Genomic DNA, 23,776 nt, shown 5'->3' with positions numbered 1-23,776 from the left:
CTTCTTTGTCTAGAGCTTTTTTTTCACATTTTTATGGATATTACTATATTAATTAGTGTATTAAAGTATTTAATAGTCTTCTGGTATGTACTAGGCAGACAGAGATACATTTTTATTGAACCTGCCTACTACTGTGTCCCAGGTTCTGTTGTAAGAACTGGGGTTATAGTGGTGACTATAACAAAATTCACAAAATTCCTACCCTCGAGAAGGTTCCATTTTAGTGAGATGATTATATTTAGTAAGAAATTGGCTTAGTTTTGAGTTTATATTCTAGACCTCAGCAAATTTTAGTTCCCTTTCTTAGCATAAAGACATGAATAAAAAAATATGAGAAAAAACACTCGGAGCAATAGTCTATGGAGATTTTGTACATTTCCTACTTAAAAGTACACTTTAATTGATCAAAAAGAGTTTAAGGAGAGGAGTTGCTGGAAATTCACATATAATGAACTTGCCCAAACTGTAAATGGAGGCTAAATTATTTAGGATTACTCTAATCCAGTTAGCTAGGAAAATTGGGTCTCTCTCTGTCACATTTAAAAGAAAGATCTTATCGAAAGCAAGCTGTTCTCTTGTTTCTTTAGTATCCTGGAGAATTAAAAGAAAATCTAATTTAGGAAAGCTTTTCTGTCTTAAAAAAAAAACCCTCAGTGTGTTGAAAAGGCAACATTAAAAATGTAATCCCTATCTGAATCACAAGTATATTGAAAATATCAAATACTGAGTTTGTATGCATTTTCTTTTACCATCTACTCTTTCTGTAGAAATAAACAATATGCATTAAGCTTATTAATTTATTTTTCTCCTAGAGATGAATAAATTATCCTTAGGCGGTTGCCTAGCTGAGGGAGGGGAAACCTCAATATTGTATTGAAGTTATAATTTCAAAGAAGAGCTCATTTTAAATCTTGTCTATCTTTAAGCTTTGGCAACTGGTTTTGTGCTTGTGATTAAATATAGTATTTATGAAAACATTGGAAATACTAGGAAAACAGATCAACCTTTCATTTTCTTTTTAATTTAGCTGTAAAGCCTATTAACATTCTAAGTATTTAAAAATTATAGTTTCTTGGATTTTACAACATGAATTAAAAGTGATGATGGGCACAGTGACTTTGTCTATACATGTCTGGGAGGACATGGAATGTTGGCTTATTGACTGATATGGGATATTAAAAAATACAATTTATAATAATATAAACCCATTCTCAAAAGGTATCTCTCTAATAGTAGTTAGATATTTTTGCTTATTTCACATATAGTCCAAACTTGATTGTGTACTGGAATTAAATTTGTGTTTCTATTTTAAAAGCATATCTCTTTCTGTCTTTCTTTTCCAGAATGTAGCTTTATAATTCAGCTAATCCGTTCTCCAAATTCTCCTTTCTATTATTTTTCTTACTGTTTTCTTCATGAAAAAGATTTTTTTCCTTTACTATTCCTAATTCATTAAGAGCTGATTCCCTCTTGCTTTTACACTTTATTTTGAAGAAGGGTTTCAACAGAGATAACCATGTTTGACTTCATTTCTCTAAACTGAGACTTAGCTGTCTTAAAATAGTGGAAAATGGAATCCTGCTCAGTAACAGAAAGGAAAGAACTGCTGATACATATAATAACATGGACCCACCTTGAAACATCACACCAAGTGAAAGAAGCCAGACAAAATCTTCATACTGTATGATCTCATTCATGTGCAATTTTTAGAAAAAAGCTAAACTATAGCAACAGAAAGCAGATCAGAGATCAGGCTGGGGTGGCAAAGGGATTTATTTCAGGAGGGTATTAGGGAACTATTAGGGAGAGGGAAATGTTCTATATCTTGAGTAAGGTCATGGTTACACTTCTTTATACATTTGCCAAACTTCTCTTAAAATGAGTTGATTTCATCCATCTAAGTTATGCTTCAAAAAAGCTGTTAAAAAAGTAATATTTATTTATCATAAATAATTTGGAAAATACAGAATGCTGTAAAACAAATGAAAAATGCATTTCTCATTATGTAATGTAACTACAATTAATATTTTTAGTAAGCTTTTTACTTGAAGAATTGAATGCTGCAGAAAATGCAAAATCATAGTTGTACAACTCAATGAATTTTCACAAAGTGAATATACCCACGTAGCTATGACTGAGCTAATGAAACCAAGCGTTAGTTAGCACTCCAGCAGTATGCCTCCTGCTCTAGCCAGTAACATCAGAGCTTAGTGTTATCTGTTTATGAACTGTGTATATGTATGTATGGAATTATTTACATTATGTCTAGCTCCTTTAGCTCAAAAATACCTTTGCAAGATTCATCCATGTTGCGTGTAATTGTGGTTCATGCACTGCTATTGTTTTATAGTTTTCCATTGTATGAATATGCCAGAATTTACTTAGCCATTATACCGTATATGATTATTGAGTTATTTCTAGCATTGGTTTATTAAGAATAGGGTTGCTGTGAACATTCTTGTATGGTTCTTTGATGAACAGAATGTATACATGTTAGGTATATACCTAAGAGTGGGATTGCTGGGGCTTTAGAATATGCATATGGGCAAATTTAGTCGATTCTTTCAAATAGTTTACCAGTTGGCTGTATCAATTATACTCTCACCAGCAGTGCATGAGCTTTTCAGTCGATCCATGTACTGTTTTGATGTATTTTTCACAGAGTTATAAAGCAATATTTCCAACCTTATTTTAAAAAAATTTAACTTTTGGTCTCATATGGTATACAAAGATTTGAATACTACTCTGAGTTTCTTTTTGCTTAACATTATAACATGACTATGTTATTAAATATTTCTCAGAAATATGATTAATAGCTGAATAATATGTTATCGTAAGGTTTTTACCATCCCTTGTAGCTATTGTCTGAGTTTCAGTTTCCTCAACTATACACCAGTGATAGTCATATTCGTGTCATAGTACTTCTGTAATTCTGAAAAGTAATAATCTAAATAGTGCTTTACATAATATCTGGCATATAATAGATGTTCAAACAAAATAATTCTTTCCCCCTTCCATTACTGTATTTATCTTTCCTAATGGAGAAGGATGATTCAAATATATAAGTAGATTTTAAAAAATTTCTTTCATTAGAGTTTTATAGTTAGATTTATACTAAGTATATCATTTTGGGGGATATTGTAAATGTACTGTGTTTTAATTTGTTGTTCCTTTGTAATTTTTTACATAGACAGTCATACTATCTTTTCTTGTTGCTGATCCTTGGTGTTTTTTCACATAAACAAAGACAATTTATTTCTTCTTTTTCAACTGTACACCTTTTATTCCCTCATCTTATTGTGCTGGCTGGCTCTTCAAGAATGGTGTTGATAGCAATGATGAGAGGGGACATGCTTATCTTTGTTACAGTCTTAGTGGGGAAAACACCTGGTTTCTCACCGTTAAGTATGTCTTAGCTACAGATTTTTTATAGATGTTCTTCATCAAGTTGAGAAAATTCCATTTTATTCCTAATGTGCTGAAAGTTTTTATAATGAATTGGTGTTGGATTATGTACTGCATCAATTGATATGATCATAGGATTTTTCTTTCTTCTGTAGCCTGTTGATGTAATGGATCACATGAACTGATTTTCAAATGTTGAACCAACCTTTGCATACCTGGCTGAAATTTCACTTGATTTTGGTTTATAATCCTTTTTATTTATTGTTGGATTAGATTTGCTAATATTTTATTGAGGATTTTTGCATCTGTGAGAGATACTGGTCTGTAATTTTCCTTCCTTGTAATGTTCTTATTTGATTTTAGTATTAGAGAAATGCTGGATTTATAGAATGAGCCAGGAAATGTTCCATGTGATTCTGTTTTTTTGGAAGAGAGTGAAGAGAATTGGTATCATTCTTTCATTAAATGTCTGGGAGATTCACCAGTGAAACCATCTGGCTCTGGTGCTTTCATTTTTGCAAAGATTAATTACTGATCTGATTTCTTTGAATAGATATAAATAGGTCTATTCATATTATCTACTTCTTCTCATCTGAATTTTGATAGTTTATATCCATCAAGGAATTAGTCCATTTCATCTAAGTTATCAAATTTATGGGCACAGAGTTGTTCATGGTATTCCATTATTATCCTTTTAATGCTCATGGCATGCCCCTTTCAGTTTTGATAATTTGTGTTCTCTCTTTTTATCTTGGTTACTATGGCTAGAGGTTTATCCATTTTATTGAACTTTTCAAAGAACCAGATTTTGGTTTTGTTGATTTTTTCTATTGCTTCCTGTTTTATATTTTATTGCTTTCTGCTCTAACTTTTATTATTTCTTTTCTTCTGCTTGCTTTAGGGTTATATTTGTCTCCTTTCTCTAGTTTCCTAAAATGGAAGGTTAGATTATTTATTTAGATATTTTTCCTAATATATAAATTTAATGCTATAAATTTCCCTCTAAACACTGCTTTTGTTGCATCCCACAGATTTTTATAAATTGTATATTTATTTAGTTAAACATACATTTAAATTTCTTTTGAGATTTATTTTTTGATCTATGTGTTATTTGGTAGGGTGTTGTTTAATCTTCAAAGATTTTGAGATTTTTCATTTCTTTTTGTTATTAATTAGTAATTTAATTTCATTGTGGTCTGAGAACATGACTTCTACCTTTTAAGTTTGTTAAGACATAATTTATGGCCAAGAATATAGTCTATATTGATGAATATTGGTGTTGAATGAGGGACTGTGTAAGTGTCAGTTAGGTCAAATAGATGAACGGTGCTTTTCAGGTCAAGTATATTCTTACTGATTTTCTGCCTGCTTGATTTATCAATTGATGAAAGAGGGGGTGTTGCAGTCTCCAGCTATGATAGTGGATTTGTCTATTTCTCCTTGCAGTTCTATCAGTTTTGGCCGCATGTGTTTGTGCTCTGTTCTTCAGTGAATATATATTAAGGATTTATGTGTATTCTTAGAAATTTGACCCCTTGATTATTATAGTGTTCCTCCTTATTTATGACAATTTTCCTTGTCTAAAATCTTTTAATATAGCTACTCCAGCTTTCTTTTAATTAGTGTTAGCATGATATATATATATTCTCCATCTCTTTACTTTTAAGTTATTTGTATCTTTATACTTAAAGTGGATTTCTTATGGATAGCATAGAGCTGGATCTTGTATTTTATCCAGTTTGACAATCTGTCTTTTGAATGGCATATTTACATCAGTCACATTTAAAGTGATTATGGATATAGTAGAATTAATATTTACTATGGTTTAAACTTTTTTCTATTTATTGAACTTGTTCTATGTTTTTTTTTCTTGTTTTTCCCCCCACAGAAACATGTGATTTGGAAACAGAAAGACTGAAAGTACGGGGCATGAAGAGCCTTTGATTTCTGGAGGCCACATGGTCACCCATGTAATGGAGTAGCAGCTTTGCTGTGGTCAGTTATTAAAGGTAAAAGTTAACAATGGAATTTAGAGATGGATCCACCTTCTGGGGAGGTAGTTCACTGGATGCATAAGGAAATGCAAGCTAACAAGAAAAAAGTAAAAAATACATAATCCCTTGATTACTGTTATCTCTAATAGCTAAAATGAAAGAAAATGCTGAGTTGGATCTTGATGGTGTCCAAGCTCAAATTTGTGCTGATTTAAGCTTCCATCACTAGCTTCAATGCTGCCCACAAAAGGAACAATTATGCCAAGACAACAGAAATTACCTCTAAAACTTCTGGTCACCAAGAAAGTAGTTAACACGGGGAGAGGGCAAAGCTAAGAAACTATTGAAACCAAGGGGTATAATGTGAAGGAGTTGTTTCATTTTGTAGATTGTTATCATCAGCTCTCTGAAGAACTTTTACTAAAATGTATTGTGGGAGTAAATAATAAAGGGGCCTTGGTTTTGGTTTTGAACTTTGGTTTTGAATGCTGCGGGGTGGAAGAGCACGTTTGGGTTGATATAGGACTCACAGCTCACTACTGAACAATCGCAGATAGCTGTACATAATTCAGATACACAGGAAGCTATTTCTGAGGGAATAGCTGGTCTGGTGAATTGGATAAAAGCAACCATAAGGTCTGTTTACATTGATAAGGGGGACTGCCCATTCCTCCTATAAATGTGGGACTGGCTTTGTGATACTTGGGATAGTCACCCATTGAACATGCTTGTTAACCCAGGTTGTGGTTAATGCTGTGATTAAGGAGCTTCCTTTTGCATGGGTGCCTCATATAATTTTACTGCTGCAAAATCAAGCCACTGTCTAGGAAGCATAGAATTTGCTGTCTCATCTTCCCTTTATGGGTCTTACTGATACTAATGCAAACATTAGGTTAATTAACAAGAGAATACAGAAAGGCAGAGGGGAGAATCAAGGGACTCCTTCCAAGAAGGTGGAAATTTTTAAACATTACTTTGAAATGGGATGAATAAAGCAAACATTGATAAAAGTGAAATAAAGAGAAAAAAAGGAAGAAAATCATAGGACTCATCCCAGCAAGGTAGAAATCTTTAGATGGTTATTAAGAATGGGCTGAATAAAATGGACATTAATGGTGTTAAAAGATAAACTGAGGCACATTAAAAATTTTAAGAGTTTATATGAGCAAAAACCTATTTGAGTCAGGCAGCACCATACCAGAAATGGTTGAGTGCTCCACTGATGGGAGCTAGGGGAAAGAGTTTTACGGTAAAGATGTGGAAGCAAAGTAAGGAAGTGATTCAGTTGGCCATAGCTTAAGTGGTTGCCTTCTTTGGGAAAGACTGTTGGCTGTTTGTGATTGGTTGTCCTCAGGTTTTGATTTCTTAACCTTGAGGCATTTACAGGCTTAGGTTTTTGTTTGCTTACAAAGGCTATTAAGGCATTAGAACCACTTCAGTCTAATGGCCTTCTTGCTTAAATACATTAAAAGTGGGATTAAAACTAAGGTCTTAATATAATACTCTTAAAGTTGGTTGGTCCAAAGGGATCCTTGGCTGGACCCCCAATATTAAAGGCCTCAAACAGTCCCTCAATTTACCACAGTTTGGAGAAATTTTAAAAGCCAAAAGGCAAAGGTTACAATAATAAACCTGTCTTGCAAACCCTTGGGCAATAGGTTGAAAGATTAATCAGGATCCAGATTGACAGAAGGGCCTAGAATCCTTTTTTTGACCTCCTACTGGGGAGTCAAAGCCTTTTGCACATAAAAAGGTCATGGAATGGAGAAGTCCCTGAGACCCTTTGATATCAGAGCCCCACACACTGTGGTACCAAAACCCATTGGCAAAGCCATGACCAGAGCTAAAATTAGTTTGAGAGAACATATGTAAAATGTAAGGGTTGGCAATATTATTAAAGTTGAATATTTAAACAGGCTTTATGAGAAGAAGTTGTGTCTCCTTTACCTGAATACCATAGGAATGAATATTATGTCTAGCTGGACAAGACTTCCCCTACCTAGTATTATAAAACCAGAATCTGTTGAAGTCCTAATGGAAGCTTCAGTTAGGAATATAAATGCGGATGGAATCAAGGTAGAAGTTTCCAGAACTGGAGCAGTTGAACAGGCATTACGTGAAGTAGTTGTGTCTGTTTTACCTGACTGTACTGTGGGGACTGACCTTGTATCTCACGGGGGAATGTTTCCCCTACCTAGTGTTGTAAACCAGAAGGCACGCAAATCTGCCCTTCAAACAGTGTTAATTGGACATGCTAAATAGGTACTAGTAAGATTGCCTGAGCCCACAGAGTGTAGCCTAGAGCTGGATGCTGGTAGAGACAAAGTCTCTGTGTGATAACCCTTGTGGAACATAGGCAGGGGCTTATGGCAAAAGCCTGTGAGTACCTCCCCTCAATGACTACTGAGATTTTGAAACAGAATTTCCCTTTGAGGAGCAATTACTAACTTGCCATTGGATATTAAGTGAAACTGCCACTAAACCTGAAATAACTATGATGTCTCAGGTGATGTTGGATAAATACTTTCATGGGGAATCTGCAATGCCCAGAAGTTTTCCATAATAAAATGGAGATGGTTTATACAGGATCATGCTACCCAGGGAAAGCAAGAAGGAGATATTCTCAAGCTGGGAGCCTCTCTTCCCCCAGGACTAACTCTGGAACTGTGTGAGGAACTGCTGGTTTCTGTCATCACTTGGGCAGTGTCCTGTAAATAGCTCTTGACTGAGCAACAAAGCTTTTTGGTTTGTGGGTGGCAGTTCCAAAGTGAATAGACATCCTATTTGGAATGTTCCATTCTGATTAAAGAAGATAAAAACAAATCAGCTTGGTGGGCTGAATTGCATGTTGTTTTTCTAGCTCCGGTAGAAGAATTGAACGGTGACAAAAGCCCCTGTGTTTTTGTTTTTTTTTTTTTTTACTGATTCATGGGCAGTGGCCAAGTCGCCTGGCCATGTAATCAGACAGGAGGGCAGTGGAAACCTGGCCTATTTAAAGGGATGCCCATATGAGTCACATCCCTATGAAAATCACTGTGGGGATTTGAGGGCATATTAAAGTAGGACATGCTGATGTCCATCAGAACTTCCTTCCAGGTTTAGAAGGTGACTGGAATCAACAAGCAGATATCCCTGTGTGATTGCTCAAAACAGTCACCTGGGTCCATGAAATAAGTGGATATGGAGGTAGCAGCAATGCAGAGATGGACTGAATTTGGACATATTTTCTTGTACCCTCTGAGGCACAAAATGCCAATAATAACTCGTCTGCCTGCCAGCAAAAGAGACAGAGACTGCAGATGGCTGTGTGGCTATGTGGAAAGACCCTAAACATAGCTGGCAAGTCAGACTGATGCTGGTTGCTCTGGGTGATACAGACGGGTCTTGACAAGAATAGATACTGACTCTGGATTGGGCTTTGCTTGTTGAGCGGTAGAGCGAAATGGTCAGAGTACTATAAAAGAACTGGAACAGAAAATATTGCACCAACTTGAACTCTGAATCATATTTCTTCAGATCAAGGAACATACTTTATAGCTTAAAATATCCAACAATGGGCAGAGAGATATCCTCCCCAGAGTAATAGTTTGATAGAGGATTGGGACAACAAATTAAAACATTGGTTGTCTAAAGCAGGTGGGTGGAGATATAGGCATGAGGTACTGGCTTACCCACCTTCACATGGGAGTGTGTGCTCATATTCAAGAGGGGTGAGGCGAAAGGAGTGTCCCCACTAGACAGATTCCTGTGTTTCTGGTGGAGCTGGGGAGGAGGGGGTGGAGAAGGATCCTGGTGTGACTATGTGATTCTTGCCATGGTGGGGAGGATGCTGGTATAATGACTATGCTTTTTTCTTTCTTCCCAATGTCGTCTCAATTTTGTTTTTCCTCTACTCAGTGCAATTTTCACAGGACCAACGCTGTAACTACAAATGCTGGAAGCAGGGATGATTCTTAAGCAAGAAACTTTGATTATACTTTCAAATGTTTATGTCAGAATTCCGAAGGGGTTAAGAGTGAATGCTACTGTATTGCTTGGTGGTAAAAATAGCCCACTAGTTCTGCACCAATGTAACTTTATCCTATATAAATGGAAATGGACTAGGATGGAGTTAATTGCTACCCTAGTATTACTGCCTACAATCTAGACCAGCACAGTGGCTGAACGTAGTATTCCTTCCAAAGGTGAAAAAGACTTGATATGAATGAAGGAATAGTAGCTGAGAGTAAATAAGTGAATAAGTGAGTTATTTAATGAGGGAAATCCTATATTACATTAACACTTTAAAAGAGGTCCAGAACAAGAGATGATACCGTCCTTTAGCTCAATTATACTAGATGCCTGAAAGGGTGAAGTTATAATATTATATTACTGAGACCATTCCTGCTTTTGGAACCTGACAGTATTGAATAGAAGCCTGGAAAACCTAGTGGCATTGCCCTGGGGGCTAAATATTAATGACTAAGTGGAATGCTAGTAACATGCCATATCTTTTGACTTTTATGATCCTTTTGCCATAAGAGGTCTGTAACCAGAAATCAGGGAATGGACTGTGACATGGTCAGAAATATACATTTAATCTCTGCCCCCTGTTTTGGACACAGAACTTTTAAGACCTATGGAATTTCTGAAGTCATGGGTAGCCTTTTTTTGTACTAATGAGATGATTGGTAGCTGGGGGGCCCTAGACAGCTTCAGGATGGAGACTAGTTGCCAGGAAGACCAAGTCATGATTAGATGGTTGGAATTTTCATTCCCCTCCATCTCCATACTCCAGAGAGGAGATGGGGCAGATTGAATTAATAATTGAGCATGCTTTTGTGCTAAAGCCCCCATCACTCTGACTGAAAGGGTTTGGGGAGCATCTGGGTTGGTGAACACACCATGTGCCAGAAGAACGGTGCATTTCAACTCCAGGAACAGAAGCTCCTGCACTTAGGGACTCTTCTAGACCTTGCCCTTGTACCTTGCTCGTCTGTGTCCTTTCTCATATCCTTTATTATATAATAAACTGGTAAATGTAGGTAAGTGTTTTCCTGAGTTCTGTGAGCCATTCTAACCTCAGCAGGGGATCATGGGGACCCTTTATTTATAGCCAGTTGGTCAGAAGTACGTGAGGCCTGGACTTGTGATGGGCATCTGAAGTGGGGGCAGTCTCCTGTAACTGAGCCCTGAACTTCAGAGATCTGACACTAACTTCAGGTAGTGTCAGAACCAAATTGTAAGACACCCAGGTGGTGCTGGACAATTGGACGGTTTGAGAAAAAACCCCAGACAGCTGTGGGTTTTCAGCTTCTCTCAATTTTACAGTGGTGGTTTGCCCTGAGACCTCAATTCTTTGATAAGAGAATCCGAGAAAACTTGTTGATTTTTAATTTGTTCAGCTTTTTTCTTGTAAGGATAGGCGTGACTTCAAAGCTCTTTACATGTCAGAGCTGAAACTGAAGTCTGTACATAGTAACTACATTTATTGTTTCTTCTGAATTTTGTACTAGAACTTGCTTGTTTAGGGTCCAATGTGCATGTCCATAGATTTGCCTGGGATCCTGGTTATATTAGATGTAAATAAGTTAAAGCTTGTAACTTATTTTAGCACCCTTTTCAGTTTTAAATGTTTCTCATTTTGGACACAAAGCATATTATCACCTTTGTTATAACACCCCTGGGAATAATTACAGACTTCTCTGACAAAGGCTAGCTGTATTTGGCTCCTAAGCGCATCCAGTTTTGTTACTGGAAAACCATATACTACTTTTTCCTTTTTTCCTTCCTTAGTATCTCGCCTCTTTCAGTGTTTGTGTTCATTTTTGTTTTTTGTTTTTTTTCAGAGACTCCTGTTGAGGTGACTAGAGTATGTTCTACTGTGACAGTTAAGAGCCTGTGTGGCCACATAGCTTAACTATCAGTTCCAAGGTTTGAGAATACCCAACTCAACGTCATTGTCTTAGTCTGTTCAGGCTGCTATAACAGAATACCACAGTCTGGGTGATTCGTAAGCAACAGATATTTATTTCTCACATTTCTAGAGGCTGGGAAGTCTATCCAAGATCGAGTTGCCAGCAGATTTAATGTCTAGTGAGGGTCTGCTTTCTGATTTATAGATAACTGTCTTCTCACTGTATTCTCATTTGGTGGAAGGGTGAAGGGAACTCTCTGGGGTCTTTTATAAAGGCACTAATCCCACTCATAAATGTTCTGCTCTCAGGCTTTGATCACCTCCCAAAAGACCCACATCCAAATGCCATCATTTTGGGGATTGGAGTTCAACATATGAATTTAGGGGGATATAAACATGAAGTCTATAGCATTCTGCCCCTAGTCTCTCAAAATGCATGTTCTTCTCACATGAAAAATACAAATATTGTATTGCAATAGCCCTAAAAGTCTAACTTGTTTCAACAGAACTTTAAAACCTAAAATCCAAGACTCTTCTAAATATCATCTCAGTTAGATATGGATGAGACTTGAGGTACAACACATGTTGACCTGTACACCTGTAATATACTTTCAAAATACAATGATGGAACAGGCATAGGATAGATATTTCCACTCTAAAAGGAAAGATAGAAAAGAAGAAAACGTTAACCTGTCCCAAATAGTCCAGGCTTCAAGATAAACTCTATGAGATCTTAGGGCTTGAGAAATAGTCCTCTTTGGCTCAGTGGTCTGCCCTCCAGGCCTCCGTATCCCACCTCCTAGAGCCACTGAGATGGGTGGGGGTAGTCCTGCCCCACAGCTTTGCCAGGCAGAGGTTACCTGTCCTGTTAAACGCAAGGTGATGATTCTCCCTTTTGACACCAAGGAGGTAGCCCTGGTGATCTCTGAATCGCCTTCAGGGTCATTCTTCCCTTGTCTTTAAGAAGAGTTCATGTTCACAGCAGTAGCTCCATGGTCCTGTCCTACAGAGTCTGAGTCCGACACCTTCCTTTATTCCTTCCTGTCTCCTTCCTCTTCCATTCATACTGGGAGTTTTCCCCCTGGGGTGGCTGATTAAGTTTTTGGTTCACACCAAATAATCACCTTATTAAAATGGTCCCAGTCACTTGACCACACCCCGAATGTTCTCTCCCCAACCTGGTCTCTCCCCAGCATGGTCGCTCATTTTTTGCACTATAGACATAAGGCTGAGAATTTTCCAAATCTTTAATTTCTAGTTCCTTTTTAGTTAATAATTCCATCTTTAAATCGTTTCTCTTTTCCCACATTTTACTGTAAACAATCAGAAGGAGCAAAGCCACATCTTCAACACTGCTTAGAAATTTCCTCAGCTAAGTATCCAATTTCATTGCTCATAAGTTGTACTCTAGAACACGAACACAATCCAGCCAAATTCACTTTATAACAATGATCACTTTTCCTCCATCGTCCAATAACATGGTCCTCATTTCTGTGGGAAACCTCAGAATGGCCTTTACTGTCCATATTTCTACAAACATTCTGTTCATGGTGACTTAGGTATTCCCTAACAAGACTGAGGCTTTCTCCACAGCCCTCTTCTTTTCTTTCTGAGTCTGCACAATACTCACCGTTAATGATCCATTCATGCAATGTAGGGTTTTTATTTTTCCTAGCACATACCTCAAAACTTACCTGTTTGTTCCAGGAAATTCTTATCTAGGGAGATACGGCTTGTTAACTAGCAAGTAATTTCACTGTTTGCTTCAGGAAATTTCTAATTTCTTGAGGAAAATTCTTGTCTCACCTGGGCAAAGAGCTTGCTTATACAACAAGAGCTTACTGAGGAAGACTTGCTTCAGAAGTCTTGTCTCTCTGTGTTTATCAGTCATAGACTATTATTAATTAATTTGCCCAATCCTAATCAGTTCCTCACCTCGAAAGACTTGCCTATTTGAACCTAGACCTCAAAATTACATATCTCTATATTTCTATCTCTATTTATCTATCATCTGTCTGTCTATCTTCTCTTCCGACCTTCCCCTTCTGAAAGCTAGTAAAATTCTTAAGGTTATGTTGTCTCTTGTAGCAGTAGGCTTACTCAGCTTCACTTTGCTTGATCTACAAGTTATTCTAATTATCTCAGACACCTTGTGGTATTAGCATTTCTGAGGCAAGTGTATTGATTAGACTCCACTATAATCCTGAAAACTGGATTCTCCTGCAAAATTAAATCAGATAGAAAGGACAGGCAAAATTTTGGAGAGGTTTTATTGCCTGCTTCTAGATGGCCATTTCATTATTCCACCAATTCCCATCATAACAAACCATTAATTCTGACACATCCCGTGAATTAAGAATATTCTTATCTCAGCACTACAGGTGAGGAACTTGGGACTGAGGCTAATTGACTTGCTCAAGGTCGCTACGTGAACCAGTAGCTTGGCTGAGATACAGCTCAAGTCTCTTGACTCTCAGGCCCATGCTCTGTGCACCAGGTGTGCTCTGCCATCATTCTGCTCTGCCATCAATAAGCTACTGACCTCATTTCCTTTTTAGTTGGCAGAAGTCTACCCTATGTACCAATGTCATTTCTGTAGTTTATACCTGACTTACTTTTCTGCTTGGGCAACTTTGCAGTGTTATAGTATTTTCAGAGTATGGCAAGCATACTATAAAATAATCTTTTTAAAAAATTACATAAGATATGGAGGTAGGAGAATTCTTAAAATATACTGAGTTTTACAATGTATAGCTTTACAGTAATTGAAAAAATCAAATAAGCTTCAATGTTGAGCTTTTCTTATAAGTAAGATCTACATAGCCAACTACACACTGTACCCTTCAAAAGGAAAATGGGCAAGCTAATGCTGATTTGTAGTATAGCTAATAAGTTGTAAGTTATTCTGTAAATACAGTGCCTTTGGTGTAAACTCACTTGATTTAGGCAAAACATTCTTCAGTCATAACTTTCTACCATCTCCATTTTGGCAGTCTGTCTCTAAAAATGTTATGAATTGAAATGGCTTGTCTCTCAATGGGTTCCACTTTTTTTTTGCTTCCCATCTCCTTTCTTCTTTCATTAGAATCATACTTACTATGAAGCAGCCTTCATGATTTGTTTCTTTGTAAGCCAAGTCTGACCAAATAGACTCTTAATGAGGTTTACTGAGGGCTGATCATTCCCGCTTACCTCAGAAAGCATGAAGAGTAATCAATCTCATTTTAAAGACGTTTCAGAAGCTTTGTGAGAGGTGATTAGAAGGAGCTTTCAGGGAGCCAGAAGTAAGTTTACACATCTAAAAAGAGAAGTTTCTAAGAGTCCTGAGTACCTGCTCCCAGCTAAAATAAGCACTTGGTGGCCTCTTTACCTAGAACTTAATTAGGGCACTATCATATGACTTTTTGCAGAATTCCTGGAGTCTCAAAAGCTTGACCCTAGTATTTTAAAGGGAAACACCAATTTTTCCCATCTATGCTCAGCATTGCATGAAAAACTTCTGTTTTGAAAAGTTCTTACTGCTTATTTTGGGAAGATAGATAAAATTCTTGGACTATATGTATGTGAATCAGAGATAATCTCTGGATAAAGGGATTTGAATGGCAGCCATAGGAATAGGGAATAGGAAAGAATCGGTCTTAAAAATAAATGCATAGGAAGGATCGCAATATTATGCACCAAGTAAGAAAAAATGAACAGAGCTAGGCACCTGTGTGCCTTATAGGGATATAAAGGTAATGACAAAACAGTTCCTGTGTGGATCTAGCTCAATGGGGAATACATTTATATAAACAGGACACTTTAAGAACAGCTAAGTGTGGAAACAGGATTCAGCTAAGCTAAGAAGGACTTGTTAGAGGAAATAATGTCTAAGCATATTTTTTAATAACTCACCTCTGATATTTAACATGTGTATTAATTTGCTAGGGCTGCCATAATAAAACAGCACCAACTGGGTGGCTTAAATAACAGACGTTAATTTTTGCACAGTTTGGAGACTAGAAGTCCAAGTTCTAGGTGTCGGCGGGGTTGGTTTCCTTCTGAGGCCTCTTTCCTTGACTTGTCCATAGCCGCCTACGTGCTGTGTCCTCACACGGTCTTTCCCTGGAGTGCTCCCACCCCTGGTGTGCTTTATGTGTCCAAATCTCCTCTTCTTACAAAGACACTAGTTAGGCTGGGTTAGGGTCCACCCATAGGACTTCATTTAACCTTAAGTATCTCTTTGAAGTCCTACCTCAAAATACGGTCACATTCTGAGGTACTAGAGTTAGGGTATCAACATGTGAATTTTAGGGGAACACAATTCAATCTATAATAAAATGTTACAGATTTCCGAAAGGCAGCATAGGCTTTCCCCCTTTCCATCTTATTTATTTTTATTTTCTCCTTCTTAATTGAGAAGCAATGTAGCATAATGACTAAGAGTGTGAGCTCTGTAGCCAGCCCACTTGAATTCAGTCTTTGCTGTGCTACTTAATAGATGTGCAACAAAATGTGAGTTGCTTGATTTGTCTGTATCTCTGCTGTTTTGCATGTGAAATGGAGATGTTGATAACTACCTCATTGGGTTGCTGTAAAGTTTAAATGGATGAATACATATAACATACTTAATAGTGTCTGGCACATAGTAAACAGTCATTAAGTGTAAAGTATACCAGATACTAATAATTTCTGGCCATAAAATTGTACAGTATGATACTTACACATACTAGTGCCCATAAATAAAGATTCATATTCTTTGGATTCATATCCCATTTTTCATCAAATGTCATAATCAGAAAGAAAGATGGATAAGTTTAAGATGACTTATCTCAGCTACAATTTCTGTCACTTATTATTCAGATATTCACATACAGCATACATCTGTCTGATCATCTGTGTTTCTAAAATAGCTCCAGTGAGACTTTAGACACCTAATATTGTTAATAAGAAAAACTCCATGTGTCTTTTTTTATTTCTAAGGGTGATAATTCCAAACTTCAGTTTGCTGTGCTAAATTCATCCTTAATCTCGTCTTCGGGATATTTCAGGTGCTTGTGTTAGTCCTTTTATTTGTTCTTTATAAAAACATTATTAATCATTCTCTCTCTTGAGTTCAAAGAGAACTAAATAATAAACAAGTAGGAAAGTATTTTTTTTAATGATGATAATTATGGGTCGTGTTTTCCCAGACAGCACCTTTCACTAATAAAAATGACTTTCTAATAGTCAAATCCAATCATCTACTTTCAGGCATCAAGCAACTTATCCAAAGTGATATCTCTGCACCATTTGTTCTTTTTATTAATACTTACATGGCATTTGCTTCTTGCCTGGCCCTGCTGTAAACACATTCCATATTTTAAATCATTCAGTCCTCACATCAGCTCTGTAAAGTGGATGCTATTATCCCTTACAAATGAGGAAACTGAGGTGCAAAGAGATTAAGTCACTCGCCCTTCACATAGTGAGTAAGTAGTGGAGCCCTCATTCGGGACTAAGTAGTCATAATTAGATTTTCATTCTTTGGGCACCCTTTCTCTTTTGTTTTAGAGCATACTACTCATTTCCCATCTTTCTGGCCAGTTCTTCTTAATATCCTTTATTCGGTCTTTCTCTTTAGATGGGATGGTTCTTGCACACTGGGGTTTCCCAGGGTTCTCTTCTTGGAATGCATGTTTTTTCCCTTTAAACTGTCTCACTCACTTCTAGGGCTTATCTATTAATCTAAATAGAAATAAGTGTTACAGCTGTACCTCCAGAGCCACCTTGCCCCTGAGTTGAATACATATTTCCAACTTGGCTGCTGAGCCTACACAACGTTGAAGGCTCCATTTGCCTCACTCTCCCCACATTGCTCTTCAGTTCCAGTATCTAAGCCTAGTAGTGGACTCTACAGCCTCCTTCATTTCACATGTATAATCTGGCACCAAGTTCTCCTGATTCTAGCCTCACGTGGCTCTCTGCTCTTGCCCTGAATGGCTAATCTTACTAGCATCGCTTTAGTTTAGCATCTGTAGCTAAGTGTTGATTTTCTATTGTCTTATTGCTCACTAATGATTTTCAGTTGCTAAAAGTTATTGTTTGAATATTGTGCAGTTAACACATACTAGCATTCTCTGCGGTTTAAGATGTTTTAATCACTTCATTACTGTCATTTCCCTAATATCCTCGACCTGAGTCAGGATTTGATTTCTTGAGCTAGCTTTCTGCCTTCTGTTTGCTAAGAAAGAATCCAGTTCCTATTTCATCTCAGTAATGTTCTCTTGCAGGAACAAGATACTTTCAGGATCAAGCCTTTTTCAGAGTTTAAATAATAGACGAGTTTTTGTTTCCTTCCTTAGCAGTTACCAATGGACAGACAGAATATAAAGAGATAAACATGTTTTAAGAAACACCTGGCACAAAATCTCTTTGAGGATGATATTAATTACTTTGTATATTATTGCTCACCTGGAGTTTTGTATCAACCTTCAAATTTATCTATCTCTCTGTTCACTCTGATTCATCCTCTATATAGTCATCTTCCTAAAAATAAAAAAAGATATATTGGCCACTGGATTAAGTGAAGATTCTTTCAGACTGGCTTGCAGGATCTTTGACAAACTAGCTGGATATGCCATTTGCTCCCTTCTTATCTAAAAATTCATATATTCCATCAGGAGCCGACCCTGACATAACTTCTGGGCGTTCTTACTCAGTTTTTCTAACCACCGACTGGTTGTGTTACCCAGGACAGCCCTGCCCTGCCCGTGTTAAAGGCCAGGACTCTTGTGCCTAATTTTCATCTGCCTCCTGGCTGCCAGTACTTTTCTTACAGTTGTCTAGCTCCCAACCTTCTGTTTCTAAAAATTGATTTAGATTCTGTGACTGGATTCTTATCACTAATTTTAAATAGGATTTTAGTTCTGACTTTTTCCCCACAGAAGACAACCATTCCACAAGACGAAGCCGTGACCCCAGATTCAGTTAGCTTTCAGGAAATCCTATAAATCCAATAGCCCCTCAAAGGATCATGCAGTCTGTTAAAAATCTTCCCATTTTTCTCAGACAGAATTGGTCAGTTGGGACTTCCATGGTCATCCTCTGTTCTTACCTCTATTATAATACTTTTGTGTTGCAGTTACAGCTACTATATAATACTGCAGGCCACATTCTCAGGTGTGACGAGTGTAACTTGGCATTTCTGTAATCCACTTCTGTTGGGCCTTCTATTGGACACTGTCAGTGTTGCTCCCAGATACCCTCATATCCCTTTTACCGATTCTATGCATTCTTCCCCTGATGTCAATGTGCCCTCCCTTCCCTCAGCCCATACCTGCAAGTCTTCTTCAGAAGACTGCCTTCTGACGCTGGGACTGCTTCTCCTGGAAGCCCAGAGGGCTGCAGGTGCCTGGGAACTACATCCCCCAGGGCGGCTCTTAGCCAGTGACGGGATGGTGAGGCAGACCCACCCAGGGACAGGAGCACTCTCCACCCTGAGGCGTGGGCTGTTGCCATGTCCGTGGGACTTGGCCTGAACCCTTACTTGGCTTCTTTCGCCTCTGTGCTCTGCTTCCCTTTCTCCCTCATTGGCTTCTGTCAGGAATACTCCCCCAGTAATTCGCTTGCACAGGACTCCTTGCCTCAGAATCTACTTCTGAGAATCTTGACCTAAAACACCACTTCATCTCCCTTTTAAATCCATTTTGTTTGATTACAGAAGAATTCATCTAAATGATTCTGAATAAACTTTGTCACTTCAGATTTAATCGCAACCAATTCAGAATTTTTGTTTTCACATCTCTCTTCACAAGTTCTGGTCGAGTAGTCATGATGGTGGTGATGTTTTTGTAGTGTCATAAGGGAGTGTGTCCATCTGGCCCCAGTTGTCAGAATCTGTCAGAGTGACACATTATTTTGCTACTCAATTATCTGTTTCCATGTTTGTTCTTATTACCATGGTTCAAGCTTTACAGTGCCTAGGTCCCTAGCTTTTTTTTTTTTTTTTTTCATTCCCACACTGAGAACAGAAGCACTGCCTGCTGAGTGGAAGTAATAATACAGTGCCTTTGTAAGCTAGGCATTATGGTCCTAACTGTACGGATGATGTAAATGAGGCTCATAGATATTACATCATTGAGGCAAATTAGGATAGTTGATTAATAGTAGAACCAGAAACTGACTATAACTCAATAAAAAAAAATTAGTAGAATCAGAATCCAGGTTTTCTGACTCAATGTAAACTAACTCTTTCACACTGACCATCCCTGCCTGCCTTCTTGCCAAGATCTCATGGATGTTTTTATTTTTATTTATTTTTAACATTTTTTATTGAGTTATAATCATTTTACAATGTTGTGTCAAATTCCAGTGTAGAGAACAATTTTTCAGTTATACATGAACATATATATATATTCATTGTCACATTTTTTTCTCTGTGAGCTACCATAAGATCTTGTATATATTTCCCTGTCCTATACAGTATAATCTTGTTTATCTATTCTACATTTTGAAATCCCAGTATGTCCCTTCCCCCCCTCCACCCACTTGGCAACCACAAGTTTGTATTCTATGTCTATGAGTCTGTTTCTGTTCTGTATTTATGTTTTTTTGTTTCCTGTTTTTTGTTTTAGATTCCACATATGAGCGATCTCATATGGTATTTTTCTTTCTCTTTCTGGCTTACTTCACTTAGAATGACATTCTCCAGGAGCATCCATGTTGCTGCAAAAGGCGTTGTGTTGTCGGTTTTTATGACTGAATAGTATTCCATTGTATAAATATTGCACATCTTCTTTATCCAGTCATCTGTTGATTGACATTTAGACTGTTCCCATGTCTTGGCTGTTGTAAATAGTGCTGCTATGAACATTGGGATGCAGGTGTCATTTTGAAGTAGGGTTCCTTCTGGATAGGTACCCAGGAGCAGGATTCCTGGATCATATGGTAAGTCTATTCCTAGTGTTTTGAGGAATCTCCATACTGTTTTCCACAGTGGCTGCACCAAACTGCATTCCCACCAGCAGTGAAGGAGAGTCCCCTTTTCTTCATGGATGTTTTTATATGCTTGGGGCTCAAGGGAAGGTCCTGCTTATGGTGATGTCAGCCACTAGAAAAGTAAGACGCAAACATCTTCCTAAAATCCCGTTAGAGGAGAGAAGAGTCATTCTAAAACCTTTGTCACTGCTGGAAATAAAAACCAGAATGTTTTTGCCTGGATTTCCTCCTTAAATATGAATAATAACTAATACCTTTCTTTCCTACTTAGAGAAACACTCCACAGTTTGAAACGTTTATTGGAAACCTGCCTGTGATAAAATCAGGCATCAGTTTTGATATCATTTTTATCCATTTGGTAAGCCTTCTTGGCAATGGAAGAAATATACTCCAGGAGCATTTGATGTAAGGACAATGCTTTTACATGATTGATATTACAGTGAGCAAGAAGTCTTAGCACTATACTCTTTTTTAATCCCATCAATTCTCACTCTTAGGAGTTCAAGGCCTTAGATCAGGCTGTATCTTGTAGGATTTAAAAGGCATCTCTGAGATCTTCAGAGGAGCAGAGGTGGCGTGACCTCTTGTTGCTATGTGTGTGTGCAGGCCTCTGGGCCCTCCTGTTGTAGCATCATGCTGTGCTGAGCTGTGTGAGTGCAGGAGCTGCTTGGAGTGATGCTGCTCACATATTCTGCCTAGCAGGAGGGAGAAAGAGTGCAGTTTGAAAGATGTGATTCAGTTAATATGCTACATTTTGCCTCTCAGGCACTTGGGGGCACATCTTTTGTTATTCTGCTTATTTCTCCTGACAAGGGCATGATTTGGCAGTTTGTTAGGGAACAACATTACCATTTAGTGGAAGAGCACTTTCCGTTTTAAAACTTTTAACTTGAATTAATGTCACGTAGAGTATATTTGTTTTAACCTATTGACTCTTAGCTCTTAAACACCTTAGGCAAGATCCATCTGTGTGTAGAACCTGAAATCATTTGCAATTTGGTAATGTGTCTCATTGTAGCATTTTTGAATGCCATTATGAATTAAATACAGTAGTATCATTTTATATTCCATTTTGAGATCTTAAAGTTGACATTTACTTTTTGCAAATAAATTCCATGCAAAAATTGGCATAGTACTCTCTCCAACTTGTACATTTATGGTATTTTAATCTTTTAACTTAAAACCTTGAATAGTAATTTGGGGACTTTTTTTTTTTTTTATTCCTAGAGATATATTGGGAATGAAGAGATGGCTATATTAGGAGATATGTTCAAAAGCTAAATAATCATTGGTACATTCAGGACTGCCTTCAAATGAAATTTCAAGCTTAATGAAATTTGACCTCGCTATACCTTCCTACTGTGTATGTTCCCTCCCTCTAGTGTCCACTGTCCTCGGGATGACCTTTTACCTTCTCTCTCATGCATACATCTTCTTCTGTGCCTTCAGGAATATGGGTTTCTTCTGCATCACCAAAAGCCATGATGACTCCTTCTAAAAGGGCTGAGGACTCCTTCCTGCTGGAGTCCAGGAGGGGCTGATAGCAAGGAAATCCTGATTCTTCCTTAACAATGATGCTCCCAAATGTTCCTCAACCCCATGCTCCTGCTGCAGAACTTCAGTTACCTCTGACTATGATGGCTTCCTCCAGATAACCACTTGAACTCTCTCACTGCTTTCAAGTCTGCTTAGATGCCACCTCCTCAGGAAAGCCTTCCTTATTACCCTAGCTAAAATAGACCTTCCATCACCTCTCTCTATACCCTTACCATGCCTGCTTTATTTTCCTTCAGAAAACTTTTTACTACTTGACATCGCATTAGCTATCTTCTTAAAAATCTCTCCCTCCTCATAATGTGTAAACGTTCCAAGAACTGTTTAAGTGTCTGATACATAGTAAGTACACAATATTTATTGAATTAATGAATGAATACATGTTATGAAATGCAAAATGCAAGGTATTAAGGAGAACTGATGCCTTTGGAAAGCAACCTAAAATTCTGTTTCATCTTCCTCCACAACAATTACTTTTGTTTTGATTTCTTACATGGGCTAAAGTCTGCTTCTCATGAAAGGTTACACACATGCACACACAGGTGTTTTTTTAACCACAGACAAACAAATTATTGTATTAGAATTTTACTCAGTTTAGAGGAGGCAATTACATTGCAAAACTTTAGCTTAACTTTCTTTTTGAAGTTTTCTCTACATGCAAACATTGCATTTCTTATCTTACTGATTTTTTTTAACCAATGCAAAATGTTCATTTATCTTGGAATTCTTTAAGTAACTAAGCTATATGCTCAAAGCCTTAGTTTTGATCACAGTGTTTGATTGTATACATACAGTGTCAGTCTGTAACAAAATTTAGCCAACATCGGTAGATAAAAGCCTACATTTTTAAAGTAAAGCAAAGATTTTCTATAGGATAAGGAAGATTTTGCCCTGTAAACTTTCAGAAAAAGCTTGAATTATTAGGGTAGAATGGTGACTTTACACTTAAGACTATGATATGAAGATAGTAGAGGAAGCTGTGTAAAATCAGGATGTGATGTATGTAGAATGTGGTGCTTTTATGCCTGCCTTTCCACTGCTCAGTGGTGAAGCCAGACCTTGCTTCCAGCCTAGGTTAAAATCTGGCTAACCTCTGAATTAACCTTTTACTCCTACCATTGTCATGAATGGAGAATTCCTTTGGAATCAAATGCAGTAAATTCCTTTAGAAGGGAGGAGTGTCAAGTCAGAAATGTGAGCATGGACTGTCTGGAGCCAAGACAGCACCACAGGAGTACTCTGTGCTTGGGTCAGGGGGCCAGAGACCACTGACAGAGTACAGCAGAAGGAAGTTAGCTGGTATACCCTGCTTGCCTTTTATTTGCCAAGGACTTCACATGCAGCATCCTATTTAACCTTCACAGTTATCCTACTAGGCAGATATTATTAACCGTGTTTTACAGGAAAGAAGATCGAAGCCCTGAGGGATGAAATAACTTGCTAATGTTTCACAGTTAATAAGTCATGAAGGCAGAATTTGAACCCTGTTCTAGAAGGCTCAAATTCTTTCTTTTTGTGCTGTACCATATTGCCTAGAAGAGGAAAAAGGTGACATAGACAAACATTGACACCATAACAATTTTGTGTCATTAATACTTGCCCAACACTATACACTTTTATCAGGCTGAGTTTATGGAGTAGCAGTGGAATATAATCTAAAATAAGATGTATTTTTGATTTGACAAGGACAACCCCACCTTCTCTGGAGGTCACTGGAGTAGGAGTGTGCAAATTTCATGAGAGCCTGAAGTACTTTTTGGGAGAGGAAACATTTCAAATCCCCAAACCAGCCTTCAGCACTCAAGTAGATGTGCAAGTGTATTTATCACACAGGTAAACAAAGAGAGACCAAACCCGAAATACATGAATAAACCCTAGAGGGGTAACCCAGGGGGCATTTTAGGACATCCTTGTGGTAGGGAGTTGGAGGTTCAGGGTTATATTCATCTGAATATTAAAAGAAACATGA

The 23,776-nt window shown here is 37.6% G+C and overlaps 1 long non-coding RNA gene across 4 annotated transcripts in view; it reads left to right on the top strand.

The window, feature by feature from the left end:
- The window catches only part of LOC123619270 (uncharacterized), a 243,719-nt gene that overhangs the window by 40,018 nt on the left and 179,925 nt on the right, over positions 1 to 23,776 (top strand). For all 4 annotated transcript variants that reach the window (XR_006727827.2, XR_006727828.2, XR_006727826.2 and 1 more), the window contains one exon: positions 5,294 to 5,414. This is a non-coding gene — a long non-coding RNA (uncharacterized LOC123619270). The remainder of the gene's footprint in view (positions 1 to 5,293; positions 5,415 to 23,776) is intronic.

This window comes from Camelus bactrianus, chromosome 13, assembly GCF_048773025.1.
Source record: "Camelus bactrianus isolate YW-2024 breed Bactrian camel chromosome 13, ASM4877302v1, whole genome shotgun sequence".
Taxonomy (NCBI): domain Eukaryota; kingdom Metazoa; phylum Chordata; class Mammalia; order Artiodactyla; family Camelidae; genus Camelus; species Camelus bactrianus.
This window is presented reverse-complemented; position numbering and strand designations above follow the sequence as displayed.